General features: G+C 41.6%; 1 protein-coding gene across 1 annotated transcript in view; it reads right to left on the reverse strand.

Moving 5' to 3' along the window:
• LOC144827510 (cadherin-10-like) overlaps positions 1–17,926 on the reverse strand; it is a 727,722-nt gene that overhangs the window by 668,375 nt on the left and 41,421 nt on the right. The gene's annotated exons all lie outside the window — the stretch shown is intronic.

Genomic DNA, 17,926 nt, shown 5'->3' on the forward strand with positions numbered 1-17,926 from the left:
GGAGCTCAACTGATGGTTCGAGGGGACCAGGGTCTCACTCCAGCAGAGGCCAGCAGGGTTCAGGCAGGTCCAGTTTCAGGTCCAGGTGTGTCAGTTGCAGCAAGTCAGCTGGGCAGCTTGGCAGTTTCAGAGAGGCCTCTGGAGCTTGTTATGTGCCTGTAGCTCAGAATGGGAGGTCAGCTGACCCTTGAAGTCACTTAAGCCTTGGAAGAAAGTTGCAGGTCCAGTCTTCCTTCTCAGAAAGCAGGACAGGCATTAAGCTTCAGGGCCGCTGGGCATCCTACTGCTGTATTAGCCACAGGTACTGAAGAGTACTGAAGAGTGGTTGTGAGTGTCCCTTTTTTATTTTTGGAGCCCACTTTGAAGTGGGAAAAACTTCTGGAGTTTCCCCCTACAATGAGGTCTGAAATTTCCTGCCTCCCTGTCCTGGTTCCAGTCTGCCTGGTGGCACAATAGGCTAGTGTGAAGTGCTTTGTGTGTGAGCTGGTCCAGTGCATTCGATGGGCAAGTGTAGTAGGTGATAGCTCTACCCCCATCCTGCCAGAGATGGCCCACCCTGCCAACCTCCAGATCATGTATGATGATACTTTTTGGGAGGAGTACACAAATGCAAACTGCCAACTACACCTACTCATGGGACCCAGTAACAGGCTGCACGCACCAAATAGTTGGGCAAGAATGCCAACTTTGACATAGTCAGAATTGTGACTTAAAATTCGATTTTACCATTAAAGAGGGGTTTAAATTACAAACTCGTAGACACCAAGAATGACTTTCCTACCTCCTCCCGGTCAAAAGTAATCACTTATTAAATGTAATAAGGTAACACACTGTTAGCCTTTGGGAGAGGTAGGCCTTGCAATAGTGAAAAACTAATTTAAGAGGTTTTCACTACCAGGACATTTAAAATATAAAAGTACATCACAAACATTTTAAATACAATGCACCCTGCCCTACGTGCTTTTTAGGGCATACACTGCAGGCAACTTAAATGTCTTAAAAATGTAGGCTTAAGCCTGGAAAAAGGTTTATTTTGCCAGGTGGTCAAAGGGCAGTTTCAAACTGCACACAAAGGCTGCAATGGCTGGCCTGAGACATGTTTTCAAAGGTCTACTTAAGTGAGTGGCATAATAAGTGTTGTAAACCCACAAGTAGCATTTAATTACAGGTCCTGGTTACATGTACCTACTTGCCAGGCTCAAACCTTCCCTCCCCTAAGGTAGGCCCTGTGTAACAAAGTTATCACCAGACCCAGGGTACTTCTATTGGGAGCACCTTTGCCCCTAGCCTGGCATGCCTCCATATGGCAGCTTTTGAGGCCAGTTGCATTTTTGACAACTCCAATCCATACTCTGTGAACATACTCCTGTGGCGCAGGTACATTGATGACATTCTGGTGTTTTGGAAAAGAGACATGACAACATGTGAGGGATTCTGTGGGTTGGTACACACTCTCAACCCATACCTGCACTTCACTAGCACTATATCTGACACATGCATACCCTTTCTAGACTTAAAGATCATTCTGACAGATGGCAGACTGCACGCCACTGTTTACAAAAAACCTACAGACTGTAACAGTTTGCTACTCTATGGCAGTCACCACCCTAAAGCCCTGGGAGACAACCTCTCCTTCGGGCAGTTCCTACTACTTAGCCGAAATTGCAGTGCAGTCTGGGACTACGATAAGATGGGGGAACAACTGGCACACAACCTTAGACACGTGACTACCTTGCACACAACATCAACACTGCCAGGAAATGGGCATGCAATAACAATAGAGAAGCCCTCCTTGAACAGAACCCCTAAACCGACAATGACATCCTGACATGTGTGACCACATTCAACCCTAATGCCAACAAAATCAAAAGGATAATCCAAAAACACTGGGGCATCCTACAGACAGGGTGTCTCAAATTGCCACCTCCCAGATTTGCATTCAAATGCACTAGCAATCTCAAAGACCTCCTCATCTACACCAGACGTACACCTGACACTCAGACCAACCATGCTTCTCTATGGAGCCCTCCTCCCGCCACAGGCCCCTTCCCCTGTGGCTCATACTCCGTGTGCCCTCTCACTGAAACTATGAAGGAAAAGCATTTTTCACCTACCATCAAATGGCCAAAAAAGAGCACCACCAACTGTAACATAAGCAACTGCATTTACACCATCACTTGCCCTTGTAACTTGCATTACAATGGCATGACCACAAGACTTTCTAAAACTAGGATTATGGAACACTGCAACAACATTTGTTTCCACAAACTTCAGACCTAACTCTGTCAGCACTTTGCAGAAAAATTTCACTCTCCAGATAGTCTGAGATGGACCATCATAGAGACACACCCACATCTGAACAAGCAAATGCTCTTTAGAAAAGAACAGCAGTGGATTTCCCACCTGTCCTGCAACAGGAACGGACTCAACGAAGATATCCCATGGAGTGAGGTCAATAGATAACCTCCCCCCACACTGCTCCAACACTATGCTTCTCCGTTGCTCTGCAGAATCTAGGGTCACAGCACTGCTCTCGAGGCCCCTCCCGTGGCTGTTGGACATGGATGTTACACCTGTCCAACCCCCCCACTGAGCGCTCCCTTCACAATGTAGTCGCTTATATTAACCACAGGACCTTACATCTGCCCATCTCTCCACTGAGCACTATATATAATACGTAGCGATTAAGACCAGCCCAGGCACCTATCATCGGTGCTCCAACTCGATCCTATTGATTAGCTATCTATTGACATGTTCCAACTACCTCCAGTTTACAGTCTCCCTTTCTCCATTTTCCCAATATCATTTTACAGCTGGACATTTCCTTATTTTGATAGCGCCGCCGCCACCTCTCTACATCATCTTGATGGGAGTGACTGCCTATCTTTTGTTGTTGACCAGCCTTCATTTTCAATTGTGCAGCTACAGGAATACCTTTAGATTCCTCACGTAAGACGGCCGCCACCTTTGCCCAACGCGAGCCATGCACTTGAGATCATTACCATGTCACTTAGAACATGTCACCAGGCTGCTTCTGGGCCTCACGATGGGTTCAGAAGCTCACTTCATACATATGCCGATCCTGCACACACACCCTCACTCTCCCGAGCGCGCGGAGTGAGGGGTAGGTTCCCGGTTACAGATTCCGGCTTAACTGTGAGTTTGATTCCAACCTCGGGGGCATCGCTCAGCACTTATGCCTTGTGCACCCATTTTAGGTTGTCTCTCTTGTTTATCCCAACTTTGGCAAAACCTATTTTTATCTGCTTTTAATAAGTAGGACGTTAACGTTTGCAATGTACACCCTGTGCCTGTAACTCGAGGGAGTCTGACCACCACCCAAATCGGGTGAGTCTTAAGCTGCAATTATTTGACGGTGGTTGGTTACCACCACCCTCACCTTCGTACAATGATGTGTGTCCCATTTGTCACATTTTGCTTCTTTGGTTTAATCTGGCTAAACACTCTTTAGTTGCACTAACCACCCATGCATGTGATTTGGCATGTTTTATTTTTTGGAGGCTGCTTTGTCCATTTTCTTTTAGATTAATTGTGATCTTTGTTATTGTGTTTTTTTGTATACGTCGGTCCATCTCATATATAAGTATAAGGTACCTCAATGTTAGGTTGCAGAGTGCTTGGTTCACCTCTGAGAGCATCCTCGTACCAACCACTGTGTTGATAGTGTAGATTACCACGTTCGGGTCCTGAAGAATCACCAGGTGATTTCTTAGACAATAGGTGAGAAACATGTTGACCATCCACTTGTAGCCACCTCTGACCATTATATCAGCGGTGACACCATTGATCTTTTTCATTGGGACCAGTGGCTCACAGATTAAATTCATTTTGGAGCACTACTGCGCCTCATTTTATCCCTTCACACACCTTTTCACCACACACCCTGTCCACATCTACATCACAAGGCCCCACACCTGCACCTCATTTAACGGCTTGGGAAAAGGATCTCCGACAAATAGTCTATCATAGGATGCCTGTCAGGCATTGCAGCTCCGGCATGACGAGGAGCAAGCTCATGATAAAGCATAACGCCCAACCGGGTGACCGGGTGTGTGAGGGCACCACTTCCCAAATTGAAAGACACTCCATCTCCACCTTAGGATAAGCATGCAGACTGACCCAGCACCCACCTCCTTCCCCCATAGGAACTGCATACATCTTCCTCTAGGCTCTGTGTAGCCCCATGGAAAGGGTGCAGTGCAAGTGAAAGGTAGTACATGTACTGGTGTGTTTTACATGTCCTGATAGTGAAATACTGCCAATTTAGTTTTTCACTAATGTAAGGAACATCTCTCCCATACGCTGTCATTGAAGCTTCCTTTAACATTTTATAAGTGTAACTTTCAATTGGAAACAGCTAAAGATTTGGAGTTTGGGCTCCAAGCTCACAATATAAAACACATTTTTTTAGTAAAGATGGTTTTTAAATTGTGTTTGAAAATGCTACTTTTAGAAAGTGGACATTTTCTTGTCTAACCATCATGTGCCTCCTCCTGCCTCTGGAACCAATGTCTGGTTTAGACTGATAGGGGTCTGTTTGTGTATTTATTCAAGACAGTCGCACAAAGGGAGTTGAGGTGTGCCCTGCATATCCTGATAGCCCATCACCAGGCTGATGAGCCTTCCTGAACTAGAGTGGTGGGAGGAGGTGTGCACTCCACCTGAATGGGGCTGTGTCTGGACTCTCACAATGTTGTCTCCACCCCCTGCAGTGTGGCTGGAGCCAAGACCAAGCAGGACAACAATGTGTGCACTACACAGAACATCCTTTGAAGAATGCCTACTTCAAAGGCCAAAAGGGTTATAAGTATGGGACCTAAAACCCCAGACTTTTAGAACACTACTGGATTACAGACTCTGCTGAGTAGAAGAGCTATCAGGAGAAGTACTGTCCCTTTTCTGTGTGTTGCTTTGTTGGGTTGGCTTGCAGTTGCTGCTTGTATCTGTGGGTAGTGAAGGAACTGGACTTTGCTGTTTTGATCCTGCTTTCCTAGTTTCTGCAAGGGCTTGTGTGTGCTCTCCTCGTGTTGGAAGTTTCAGGGGCATCAAAGACTTCATCTACAGCACCTGGACTCCAATCCCAGTACTGGGCCACGGGAGCTACTTGCTGGACTGTAACTTCAAGAAAAGGATTCCAGACACCATCACTGATGCCACTGCCTGCACCGATGCCATGGTCACTGCTCGCCAGGTAAGCACAGCACTGAGCTCGACGACACCACAACCCTGGTCTCACCAATGATGATGTTTCTCGCTGACATTGACGCCACTACCTGCACCATGGCCATGGACACTGACTTCGACAACTACGCTTCGCTCCATCAGTGACGCCACTACCTGTACCGTAGCTGTGGTCCCAGCCTTCAACGACACCACAGCCCCTTGTCCACCAATGACAGATTTATCAACTCCAACATCATCACCCAACACAGCTGCCTGTACTGAAGCCACGGTCACAGCCTTGTGAGGAGCATGAGACAGTGACTGCGACAACACCGCAGCCCTTGGTCGACAGATGACAGTGCCACATTGATGCCATGCCACTGCCTGAACCAAAGCCAAGGACACCACCCACAACAACACAGCCCCGGCACTGCCTATGTCAGTGCTCCTGACTTTGACCTCACTGAGTTTGATATGCAATGCATGTGATTCCAAGGACTCACGGATGTCTGCACAAACATGCAGCAACTCAAACTACGCCGCACCGCTACACTTCCCCGCAAGGTCCTCGAGGCCTATTCAACTCCAACATATTGTTTGTAGGTCTTCCCTATGCCATAGCCAGCCCTCGACTCCATCGAGGTTGGACTGAACTGCTGCATATATTGGGCACAATGCTTTGATAGCCCTGATTGGCGCTATCGACTTCAAGGAACTGTATTTCTGAGATGTTCTTTTAAAATTCAATTCCTTACTTGTGTATGTTGGGCATTTTGTCATTTTGGTTTTGTTTAGATAACTATTAGCTCTTTTTCCAAACTGGTGTGGCGTCCAATTTGTGGTGTTTTCACAGTGTTACTGTGGGTGTTTTATACAAATGCTTTACTCGTTGTCTCTGAGATAAACCTGACTCCTCGTGCCGAGCTATTAAGGGGGTGAGCAGGGGTTCTCTTAGCTGTGCAATCCCCTTTCCCTGCCTAGAAGAATGATCCCTACTTGGACAGGGTGCAAGCCACTGCCATCTCTAACAGTCATCATTTTAAATAAGGTGCGTGATGCACAAAATGTTTTGAGGTTGAAAGCAGCAATTCGGTCTGTTTAGGACCATAACACATTTTTTTTAATTATATATAAACCTTATTTTAGGAGGCAGAAAATTATTTATGACTCCTAAAAAGGGTTTGTAATTCAACCAGGAATTGCTATTTGGAAGTGTTTGCTGTGGGTATTCCCTCCATAAATCAATTCTTTAGTAGAGGTATCAATGTTTTGTCACCAAAATCTAGGTTCAAAACATGAAAAATTTACCAACTCCCAAGTTGGGGTGCATAAGCCATTTACAAAAAGAAAAGGGTCCCCATGGCACCCCTTCCCTTGTGTGAATTAAGAAAAAATGTTTGTTGAGGAGTATGCAGTGCTCCTGGGGATCACTGCCAATACTCACAAAGTCTTTTATTTTTAAATACAGCCCCCTTTCCTTTAAAGATCACTAGCTGCATCCTACAAAAAAATAAAGTTTATTTTATTTAACTGTGATCAGAGACCCCAGCATGCCACCAACAGAGTAATAAGCAATGTGCAACCTACCTCATTAATATTAATGGATAGCTCAGATTCCAAATGAGGATTTTGTGAATCGATCCATTATTACATAGATAGGTAGCAAAATTCATACTGATCTCAAAAATTGCAACCATTATTTTCCAATCAGTGTTTTGTACATCAGCCCCTAGGGTCTTTGCAGTGGTCCAGGAAGACTTGAATGCTAAAATGAAAGGTGAAAATGTATACACTTGTGCCTTGTGTGTGTTTATCATAACCCTAGTGCACCCCCTTCTAACAATACACTGTATAGCATTAAATAGCTCAGTTTCCCAGCTGCTTTTGTCTACAGGGGAAATTATACTGATGAATGAACTTAAACTTTTGCACGTGTAGTTTTGCAAAGTTTACAAAGGTTAGAGAGTTGTCTAAACTTACCAAAACTTCACCTGCTGGAGAACATTCTTGCATTGTTTTGCTGAATTATTTTAACTTTTTGACTATTGCACTGCTTGAAAAGTAGTAGAATAGAAAGGACTAAGGACCTGATTTAGATTTTGATGGAGAAGGTTACTCCGTCACAACGGTGACTGATATCCGGTCTAGGAAATATAAATACCATAGGATATAGTAGGATTTATATTTTGACTGACCAGATATCTGTCTTGGTGTGATGGAGTAACCCGTCCACGGAGTACTACATCAGGCCCTATGATAGAAACACATTGAACGGAATATAATGGACGCAGATAGTGAATAATTCATGATCAGACTTTTCTGCAGAGCAGATAATCTTCCAATCTCATTAGAATGAGGCAAGCATCGTCGAAGAACATTATATCCAGATTAATCTTTACCACTGACTTCCGCTCAGTAGTATGCATTAGTTTAAAATGACAAATTTATGTTTCAATAGTTTCTAATTAAAGTTTAAATGTAGAAAATGGTGTGCATGAATGGGTTATTATGTTATTAGACATAGCCATTAAGTAGTTGAAGTATAGTTTGATGCTATTTTTTGGAAAATAAATTGCTTAGTACAGTAATGGGACATAAATTAGGTATTAGTTTAGCAGTTTAGTAAGAGCAGCTGAGCAACAATGTTCTTAAGAACTGACATTCAAAATGAGTTTGTCTTTTAATTGATCTTCCCTTCATTATGTGTTTGTTTTTGTTCACTTGTACTTAATCCAGTTTCTTTAAATATATCACTAAGCAAAATTTGATTTCGGAATACAAGCAGTTTTTCAAAACTGACTGAGATTCATACTTTTTTCACAAATATCGACAGATATGCATTATACATTTCTCAAAAACTAAAGAAGAACTATAAAGAACAGAAACATGTTCCAGCTGATAGATTGCTGAAGTTATGGGTGATTATTCATTTTTGGCTTGGCTAAATGGTCAAACATGGTTCTCTGGCATTCTTCCTTCACTCCTTCTATTTAGAGATGGTGTAACCACTGGATTCCCATCAATGAAGCCAACAATAACGTTCCCAACTGTATCAGTTACTCAGAGATCAGTTCAGTCACAGGATGCTGGATCACACAGACCATCATCCGCTCCTGGGCTGGACTGGCTTTAGCGAGCATCGGGCGTTTCCTAGGACGTTGGAAAGGTGGGGGCTGGTTTTGTAGCAGTGGGGCGGTTTTGTTATTGGGGGCCAGTTGTGCTGCAGTGCTGCAATATCGGCTCCCAGTAACAAAATCAGCAGTGCTTCACACCTGCAGCCCTCCCCGGGGAGGGGCTAATTTTGAAAAATTGCCAAGGTTGCTTTAGGTTCCTAGTCCAGGTCTGATCTGCTCTATTGATGGTAGGACTACCGTCTCTCTTTTCCCTGTGTGTCTGCCATGTGAGGAAAATTTTAAATGGTCAACATGCATAACGAAAACGTTCCTTATGCTTTGGGGCAATTACATTTTTGTTCAAAGAAACAAATTCAAGTTTGGAGTGTTTGCTTTCTCTGACTGAATAGGTTTGCTTAAGGGCCAGTTTAAACATTATGCCCATTCAGCAAAACGTCATTACTGTGATAGGTGTTGCAGCCTAGGCTCCTTTCACACCATTGAAGGTTTCATAGACATCCCGGCAAGGCAGGCAGAGACCATCAACTACAGCAGATGCCATGGTAGCAGAAGTCATGACCTCTGCTCCCCTGCTCGACCGGAGGACCATCTGCCAAAGTCTAAATAAGGCACAAACTATTCACTCATCGGACTGAAAACATATGTTTAAAGATCAGGACATTTTACATGAATTTATGAAATGTTATTAAAACTATATATGTACTCCAGAGTCCCCTTAACCTGCCTCTTTCATTGACACCTATCTTAGTCACGTTCCACCCCATCTCATGTAGACCTAAACTTCGCACCTCTAGAATCTGATCTGTCGACCCTAGAGCTATCTCAATCTTTAAGTCTTCTTAAAAAAATAAAACTCTGGTCCAGAAGGGTTTACGGTACAATTTTATTTACACTTCTCAAACCTAATTCTTCCAAAACTCTTACAGCTCTTTCAATACTTTCATTCTACTGGTAAGGAATATGGCACCTTTTTAGAAGCTACAATATGTCTAATTCCTAAAGATGGTCATGATCCCAAAAATTGTAAGAATTATTGTCCTTTTTCCCTAGTAAATGTCGATTATATAAAAAATTTGCCAAATTGCTTGCTTTGCATCTTGAACCTCTTTTACCAAAACGAATTGGTCTAGAGCAGTGTGGTTTCGTTAAAGGCAGACTAACTTCTGATAATTCCTGTTTTCTATTTAATGTTTTGAATAAGACCCCAACTCTTTCCTACTCTCTAGCTGCAGTCTCCTCTGATGCAGAGAAAACTTTTGATAGAGTAAACTGCTACTTTTTATTTAAAGCTCTTCATTGGCATGGGTTTGGCACTTAAATGTATTTCTCTGATCTCTGTTGTATTCGGTCCCTAGAGCTTCTGTCGTAGTTAATGGTCTTATCTCTCAATTTTTTTCATCTGCCACAGGGTGTATGTCAAGGTTGTCCTCCTGCCCTCCTTCTATTTATTTTATCACTTGAACCCTTTTTATCCCATATCTGCCAGAATACCTCTATCTCTGGATTTCTCTATGGTGATCAACATTTAAAGTTATCTACTTATGCGGACAATATCTTACTCTTTATGTCTCCGCCTGAAACCTCTATTCTTTTTCTATTGCAAGAAATCTCAGATTTTTCTCTAGCTTCTGGTTATAAGATTAATTCTGACAAGACAGAAATTCTCCCCATCACCTAATTTTGTTTCAAACAACATATTGATGCTACTGCGTTCCAATGGAATAGTTCTAAAATCAAATACTTAGGCATCTGGTTTAATAAGTCCATATTGGATTCAGTTAAAATTAATATGAAGAAAGTGCTAGATCGTATTTCTAAACTCATCTCCTCCTGGAATCTGCTATTTTTCTCTTGGTGGGGACGTCTTGATTCTATTAAAATAATGATTACTCCTATTTTATTGTATACTCTCTCTATGATTCCCATTCATATCCTGACGACTGTCTATGTTTTTAAACATTGATTAGCTCCTCTCTAAATTCCTATGGAATAATAAAAAATCTAGAATTTCCCTGTCACTTCTTCGAAAACCTAATTCTATGGGAGAAATTAATTTTCCTGATTTTCGACTCATAGGGCCTTCTGCCTTAGATTAGCTTCTAAATGGCTCCTTACTGAAGTCTCCCCTTTTAAACCTTTATGGGTCAATGTTGAACGATTTTAATTTAATTTAATAAAAATGATCTCCTGCAATCTCCTCTTTGGTACAACCGTCTCATTACCATAAGTAATAGACCTCTCTATTGGAAATCCTGGAGACCTAGGGGAATTATTTGAGTTCAGGACATGTTTCATGGTTTATCTCTGTGTTCTTTTCCTCAATTTCAGGACACCTTTAAATGCCCACGCTCATTTTGGCACAAAGTCTCAATTCTTGTGGGAATAATTCTAGATGTTTTGTTACTCTTCCTTCAAATGAGCTTGAGCCCACAGAGGATCCACTTCTCAAGTTATTAGCTATATTTCCAAAATTGTCCCTGATCTATAAACATCTTCTTACCCCAAATGCTGACCATCCCAAATCTAAGATAGAGACTGCATGGGAGATGGATTTGGGCTTTGTTTGGAGCATTGATTTCTGGGACAAGATGTGGGGTGGGTCTTTGAAGATCTCTAGATCTGCCTCCACCACTCAATCAATGTTATTTCTTTACCATAGATTATATTTTTCTCCCTTGTCCATAGCTAATTTTACACACACTGATAACAAGGATTATTGGTCCTGTCATTTTCCTTTAGCTGATTTACTGCACCTCCTGTTTTCCTGGGCTGCTGTATCTTCTCTTTGGAAGAATATTTGGTCGCATACCTCAGCTATTTTTAACTTGCATACTCCTCTACCAAATACTATTCTTTTTATAGGAAGTTTATCAGCATCGTTGAGATTCTCGTTACATGAGAAAGGTATATTAGATTTGATGTTGGCTTTATCCTTCCAGCAAATTTTGCTAAACTGGAAATGTTCAACTAAACTTTCAGTGAAGTCTTGGTGGAACAATGTTTGTTATTATCACAGACTCGATACCACTTTCGCCTCCTTTGTCAAACCATGTGTTCATAGAGATTTATTTTGGTCACCATTAACTATTTAACTAAGGTTACAACAACTCTTGTATTACGTAATCGTTTTGACAATTTTCAGCCTCCATAAACAATAATTGTCTCTGCTTTCTCATCTACATTATTTCTTCAATATTTAATTGTGTTTTAGATGTTCTAAGTATTTGTTTATTCCTTAAGTATTTTTATTATTGTTACATGATCTTCAATTGTAGATTTGTATTCAGTTCCCATGTTCCCCCTTTCCTCTCTCCCTATGATATTGTCAAAATGAAAATAGCTTTTTACTATATTTTATTGCCTATTTTTCCTTTCTGATATATCACAGTTGTTTTGTCAATTTAAGAACTATTTTTCTGTCGTTTTTATTTACTCAATAAAGCTTACTAAACCCTTAATAGGGCACAAAGGGATTGGGCTCTCCAAAATCATAAAGTCGGCATACAAGTGGAAGAACATTCCCAAAGAGGTGTTTTCTTAAAAGAAGTGATGCGAGTGAGACGTTAGTACTTAAAGAGAAGGATAGAAAGAGAGAAGCAGATTTCTGTATTGAATCTGATAATATATCAATGTCCCAATAGTGCCTATGTAAAAACATATCCAGTCTGCTTGAGCAGCCCATGAAAAATGATCCTATATTCTACCTATTCATTAATGTAGTGTTGCAAGTCATTAAGCCTTGTAGAAAAGCATAGAGACTTACAGTCAATACACAGGAACAACTTGAAAAAAGGTAGCTAAACATAAAAACTCATCTTTAAAAAAAGAAATTTGAATCTACTATGTATATGCATCATTTTTTACTTGGAAATTGTGAATTTTTTTTTGTTCTGTCCATCGTCGCATTGTTATTCTTCTCCTACACTTGGTCAGAATTTGTATTGTTGTGGGCTGGCAAATACAACTTAAAAATGATAGAAGAGGATTGAGAAATATCTCCCCAGAGTAGGAAAAAGTGAGCACCTGTCACGAAATGGAAAACAATTGAGACACAAAAATATGAAATTTATGTTATTTCACTAGACAAAAGAAATGTAAAAAAAGTCATTTTCGACTGTATTTATGTAAAATATGGCCGCACATTTGAAATGCCCCTCTCTGATGTTCAGCTGCAGATTCCCATTGGGTGGGTGACGACCAATTCATAATCACAGTTATAAGAGTATCATTCTGTCCTGATATTCTTTGATCTTGATACGCCATGTTGGGTGTAGTCAAAGGCACCTGCTTTTCTCAGAATATACCCACACCAGAATCCTTGTGAGTGGAATTTGTATGTATGGGTCATACTGAACCTGTGTCTGTCAATGCATTGTAATACACTTCTACTGTTAACCTACAGTTACAAGTTTTTGTTGGCTTTCGGGACTCTGCACACTTTACCACTGCTAACCAGTGCTGAAGTGATTGAACTCTCACCTTTAAACTTGGTAAAATTGATTTATACCTAGTTAGCACATTTAATTTACCTGTAAGGCTCTATTAAAGCGGTACTACATGCACTCAGGGCCTGTATATTAAATACTACTAACAGGAATGCCACACTTATTGTGCCACACACTTAGGTAGCACATTCAAACATGTCTCAGGTCTCCCATTGCAACCTGTGTGTGGGGTTTTAAACTGCCTTTTTGACCTGGCAAAACATACCTTTTGCCAGGCCCAAACTTTCCTTTTTAACACATGTCACCCCAAGGAAGGCCCTTTACAGCCCAGAGGGCAGGGTGCAGAGTATGTAAAAAGGTGGACATGTACTTTTACGTTTTACATGTCCTGGTAGTGAAGAACTATTAATGTTGATTTACACTACTAAAAGGCCAATGTCTCCCATATGATAACATCTGGTTACCTTATTACATTTATTAAGTGATAACTTTCAGACGAGATAGGTAGACAGATTGAGTTTGGTGTCTAAAGAGTTGTAATTTAAAGTCCTTATTAATGGTAAAGTCAGATTTTGAGTGATAATTCTGAAAATTCTACTTTTAGAAAGTTGCCATGTTTGTGTCCCAACCATTTGGTGCCTTTGGCATATACTTGAGTCACATGGCTAGGTGTAACTGGCAGTTGGGCTTTGTGTATTGCTCCCAGACAGTGGGATGAAGGGTAGCTACAATACAGGATGGACCACTCTAACTTAACGAGGGGGAGGAGAGTGGGAGGAGCTGTCATCTACCACACTTGCACAACATCACAAAGGCTCTGCCTGAGAACTCTCACAAAGGGTTTGTCACTAGTCTTTAATGTCTCCAGACAAGTTGGGACCAGGGCAGGAAGGAAGATGATGTCTGACACCCCGGGAGTGGAAGCCTCTAGAAACTTCTCCTACGTCAAGGTGGACGCAAGAAATAAATATTGGACCCCAGACCTCAAGTCTTCAGAAGACATCTGGCGCTGTGGATGATGCAGAAAAAGGGCTGCTGTGCTACTTTGCTGCATGAACGATTGCCACTCTTCTGCCTCCTGTGCTGCTCTGCTGTCCTGCTGCTCTCCTGCCTAAGTGAAAGGGACTGGACCTGCATCTTGATCTCAGGATCACCAGAGTGACTCCAAGGCCTGGTTAGCTGGCCTCCCGATCTGAAGCCTCAAGGATAGGATGGGGTTCCTCCATCCTAAACCCAGGACCTGGACTCTGCCAGCTGTAAGTTTTGGCCTCATAAGAGGTGCCAACCCAGACCTGGACCCTTGGAAGTGGGACTGAACGAACTCTGCCAGCTCAACAGACCCATCGCCTACCAGAAACCCAGCATCAGAACTTCTGTGTGACGCATTGCCTCACAAAATTCCTCATCAGGGGCACTGCATGTCGCATCCCCATGCAGGACTTTGCATCTCCACCCACAGCCTCCCAGGAACATCCGTTGCATGATTAATCCTTAACACAGGCCTTCGCATTTCAAGCCCCTTGCTGATGGCATCCTTGATGACGATCTAGGACTTCGCATCACAAGCCCCATAGTTTCTTTAGAACCAGCCGGTGTGTGACACATCTTTGATGCAGGACTTTGAATCTCAAAATATTCATCAATGGCATCATCAATGATGATGGAATTCTCTAAGCACAATGTGTCTCCTTACCCGGACATAGCATCACCTCTGCTGCATGATACATTCTTGCAGCGGGATCTTGCAACGCTTCATAACCAGGACTAAAGCTACACCTGTTGAGCGGGGCTACTCCTGTTCAGGGGGCATAACTTGGTCCCTATAGCTCCATCGCACTCAGCCTGAATTTGTGATGTTGTCTTGGTCCGGCACGACCAGATAAACACATTTGGCACTTTGTGATTTTTGGATGTATTTTCACATACATTTTTTTAATAGCATTTCTACAGCTTTACCGATTGGATTTTTGCCATTTTAGTCTTAAATTATTTATTACATTGTATTCTATTTTTCTAAATTGATATGGGAATTTTCTTGGGTTTTGTTTTCACTCTATTACGGTTTGAAGTGCTGCATAAATACTTTATGTTGCTTCTAGGTTTAGCCTGATTGCTTTTGTGCCAAGCTACCAGGAGGTTGAGCACCAGTTACTTTGGGGTTTGCTTGTGTTTTACATTGACAGAGTTCGTGGTTGCTGCTGAAGTAAGTTTTCACCCCCTTCAACCAGTAACCTAATTTCTTACGCAAACTAAAATAACAACACAACATAAACACAATAGGACACAACAGAGCAAAGCAGTTGAAATCAGAATCCAATGCAACAGCCACACATCAAAACAACAACACAACAACACAATGCAATAATGCAGTACAACAACCCAACCGTACTAAAAGATCTACCCACTCTGCCACACATCACCGCCAAAAACAACGCAACAAAACAAATATGCACAAATATTCTTAACACCCAAGCACCCGTTAGTTTTCCTCATGGATATGTAACAGCACTAGTCAAAAAGTATTGTTATCATGCCCTGAATGTCCTTAGTGTTAGGATTTCCAGTAAATGATACTTTGAATGCAATCTCTGGCAGTGGTATTCCATAGAGAGAGAGGTATGATTGTGTTCACCTGCTAAAGTGACGCACTTCTTTTCGGACACAGTGATGAAAGGATTGGGCAGTGATTTAATCATCTAAAGAAGATAAGGGACTTTAAAATGGGAGGTGACTCGGATATATTTGCCTTACACCTCTTCATGCCACACTTTGCTAGATTCGACTTTTGCCAATTACATTTGGATGGATCCATTTATGAGACTCCCATTGATTTCTAGTCTGAGAGTGGATCAGTAATGATTGAATATTTGATGGTTGCTCTCTACATTTGATTATGTCCTGATGATGGCCTGATAATTAGCAAGGTTGAAATGTCGCCAACGCCTTCCTTGGCAAAGAAATGTAGAGGAAGCATTTATTGTGTTTTGTTTTTGTCATCTGGCAAACTTATTTTTGTATTTGTTCCTCAGCCATTATTTTTTCATTTAGATTTAAGTTTGTATTTTCTCAATTGTATATGTTTGTGTAACCTTGTGAGCATCAGTGTATTATTGTGTATTTGTGTATTTTGTAATAATGTATTAATTAACAATTTTTTTGATGAACATTTGTGGGTACTTCATTAATTTTTGTTTTTCAAATGGTCTTTCATTTGTTGGATCTTTATGTGATACAATTGGTTTTCTTTCTAATTATTCCTTTAAACATTGTTGCTTTTATATTATAAAGTGAGAAGGGTAGCATTGTTGTGACTGAGTTGAAGAAAGACAAACTTGATTTCGGGATGGAGTATGTAGAGTATGTTTTAGGATACCATGAGACTATATAGTTCTAAATTCAGAAAGCGCTATTTGTGAAGTACAGAAGAGGAAGTAATGTCCTAGAATCTTTAGTTAAGATACATTTTCAGATGTTAGAGCTCATTTATGGAAGAATGGAGAGATACTGTTCTATCAAAAATCTTAACTTAATCACCAAGGTAGGCCTAGCATGAAGGTAGGCCAGAAAGGTAGTTCTACACTGGAGTACGGCTTGAGAAGATAATTATCAGTTGATGATGAGTAAGCTGTTAATACCATGTGCTGGGTCCTGCACAATCGGCATGTGATCACCCAATCCAGAACATTGTCCCTATAAACACAAAATATATCACTCAATCCAGGTGGATGTAATGCCTTACTACATCAACTGCTGCTGGCAGAGGAAGTAGTCCTAGAACACTGGCAGCGATAACATTATTCTAAAATGTAGATCCTTGAGGAGGGAATATTGAGTACACTTTGTTAGTAGCATATGTTAGAAGTCTTATTGAAAGAAGCATGTACATCATGCTATTAAACCTGGTCAGTCAATAGTTTAACAAGAAAGGAAAACTGGAAATTACTTAAAGTTCTGTTATCAGACAGAAGCGGTTATTCAGTTTTGGCTGTGGAGGACATAGAACGTGTAGCGTCACCCCTCCACCTCCCTCAAAATGGCAAAAAAGGCAAAAGAAAACAATATTTTTTTTGGGGGGGAATGATTTTTATTGAGCACCTTGCTTCACATTACATCATGTATCATTACCATACACATATTTATACTGTGGCATCTGCATGACCGTGTATTGCTGTGTCCTCCACATCTGTGGGGCATGATATATTTGCAATATTGTTTAAGTTTTTAATATAAAACAAATAGAACTAAACAAATAACATGAGACTTCCATGACCCCCCTCCCCCCGGCACCAGACAGTGGCACTATTTGCTTGTATGTGGGCACTCAGATCGACGAGCATAACTAGTTTAAGTTGTGTGAGTGAGAGGGTCGTTATCACCTACAGCGGTAAGTACCAATAAAATAATAATTAACACTCTTTTTATTTTCCTTTCCTGTCGACTGCCGAGTCTTGTGTGCAGGACCTGGGAGTGACTGGCACTGAGGGGAGTGGAAGTGTACTTACATCACTGCACATGACGGTTTGGCTGGCTATCTTAGGCCGACCAAACCATGATGTGCAATGAAATTTCTCTCCAACGCAACAATGCAGCTGGGTTGGAGATAGCCGGCACAGACTCACAGTCTTTCCGGGAGTGCAAATTGAGGGTGCTCAGGCTAATCCTTAAGCTACTCTAGCTTCAGGATTGGCAGCAGGGCATTCCTTCCTGCAGTGAAGAGGAGCAGAAGAGCAAGCTGGGGACAGCAGAAGAGCGCAACGGGAATGGCTGCAGGTAAGTAATTTTTTTATACTTAGGTTTTTTTCACCTGCGACCCTGATACCCCCTCCCCCTGACCCTACCCCCACATCCACCTGCCGTTCGTCAAACACACTGGCCGCTACTTGTATAAGGGTATATGGACATTGTTGGAACTGAGGGACACATTGATTATTTTCATATGCTTAATGAACTATCAAAAGTAAGATTTTGATGATTAGTATGGCAATGCGCCCAGTGAGACAGTACCACTGCTTCAAGCTAACATAACATGAAGTTGTTGCCAGAATAAAGTCAGAAATGTGAAACTTAATGGACTGGACAAGGAAACAGCCTTTTGGTGCTGAAGGAAAAGAAAGGAAAACGATTGGTTGAACAGGAGAAATTATTTTGCAATTCTGTTGAATT

The sequence above is a fragment of the Lissotriton helveticus genome, chromosome 4_1 (genome assembly GCF_964261635.1).
Source record: "Lissotriton helveticus chromosome 4_1, aLisHel1.1, whole genome shotgun sequence".
NCBI classification, from domain to species: Eukaryota; Metazoa; Chordata; class Amphibia; order Caudata; family Salamandridae; genus Lissotriton; species Lissotriton helveticus.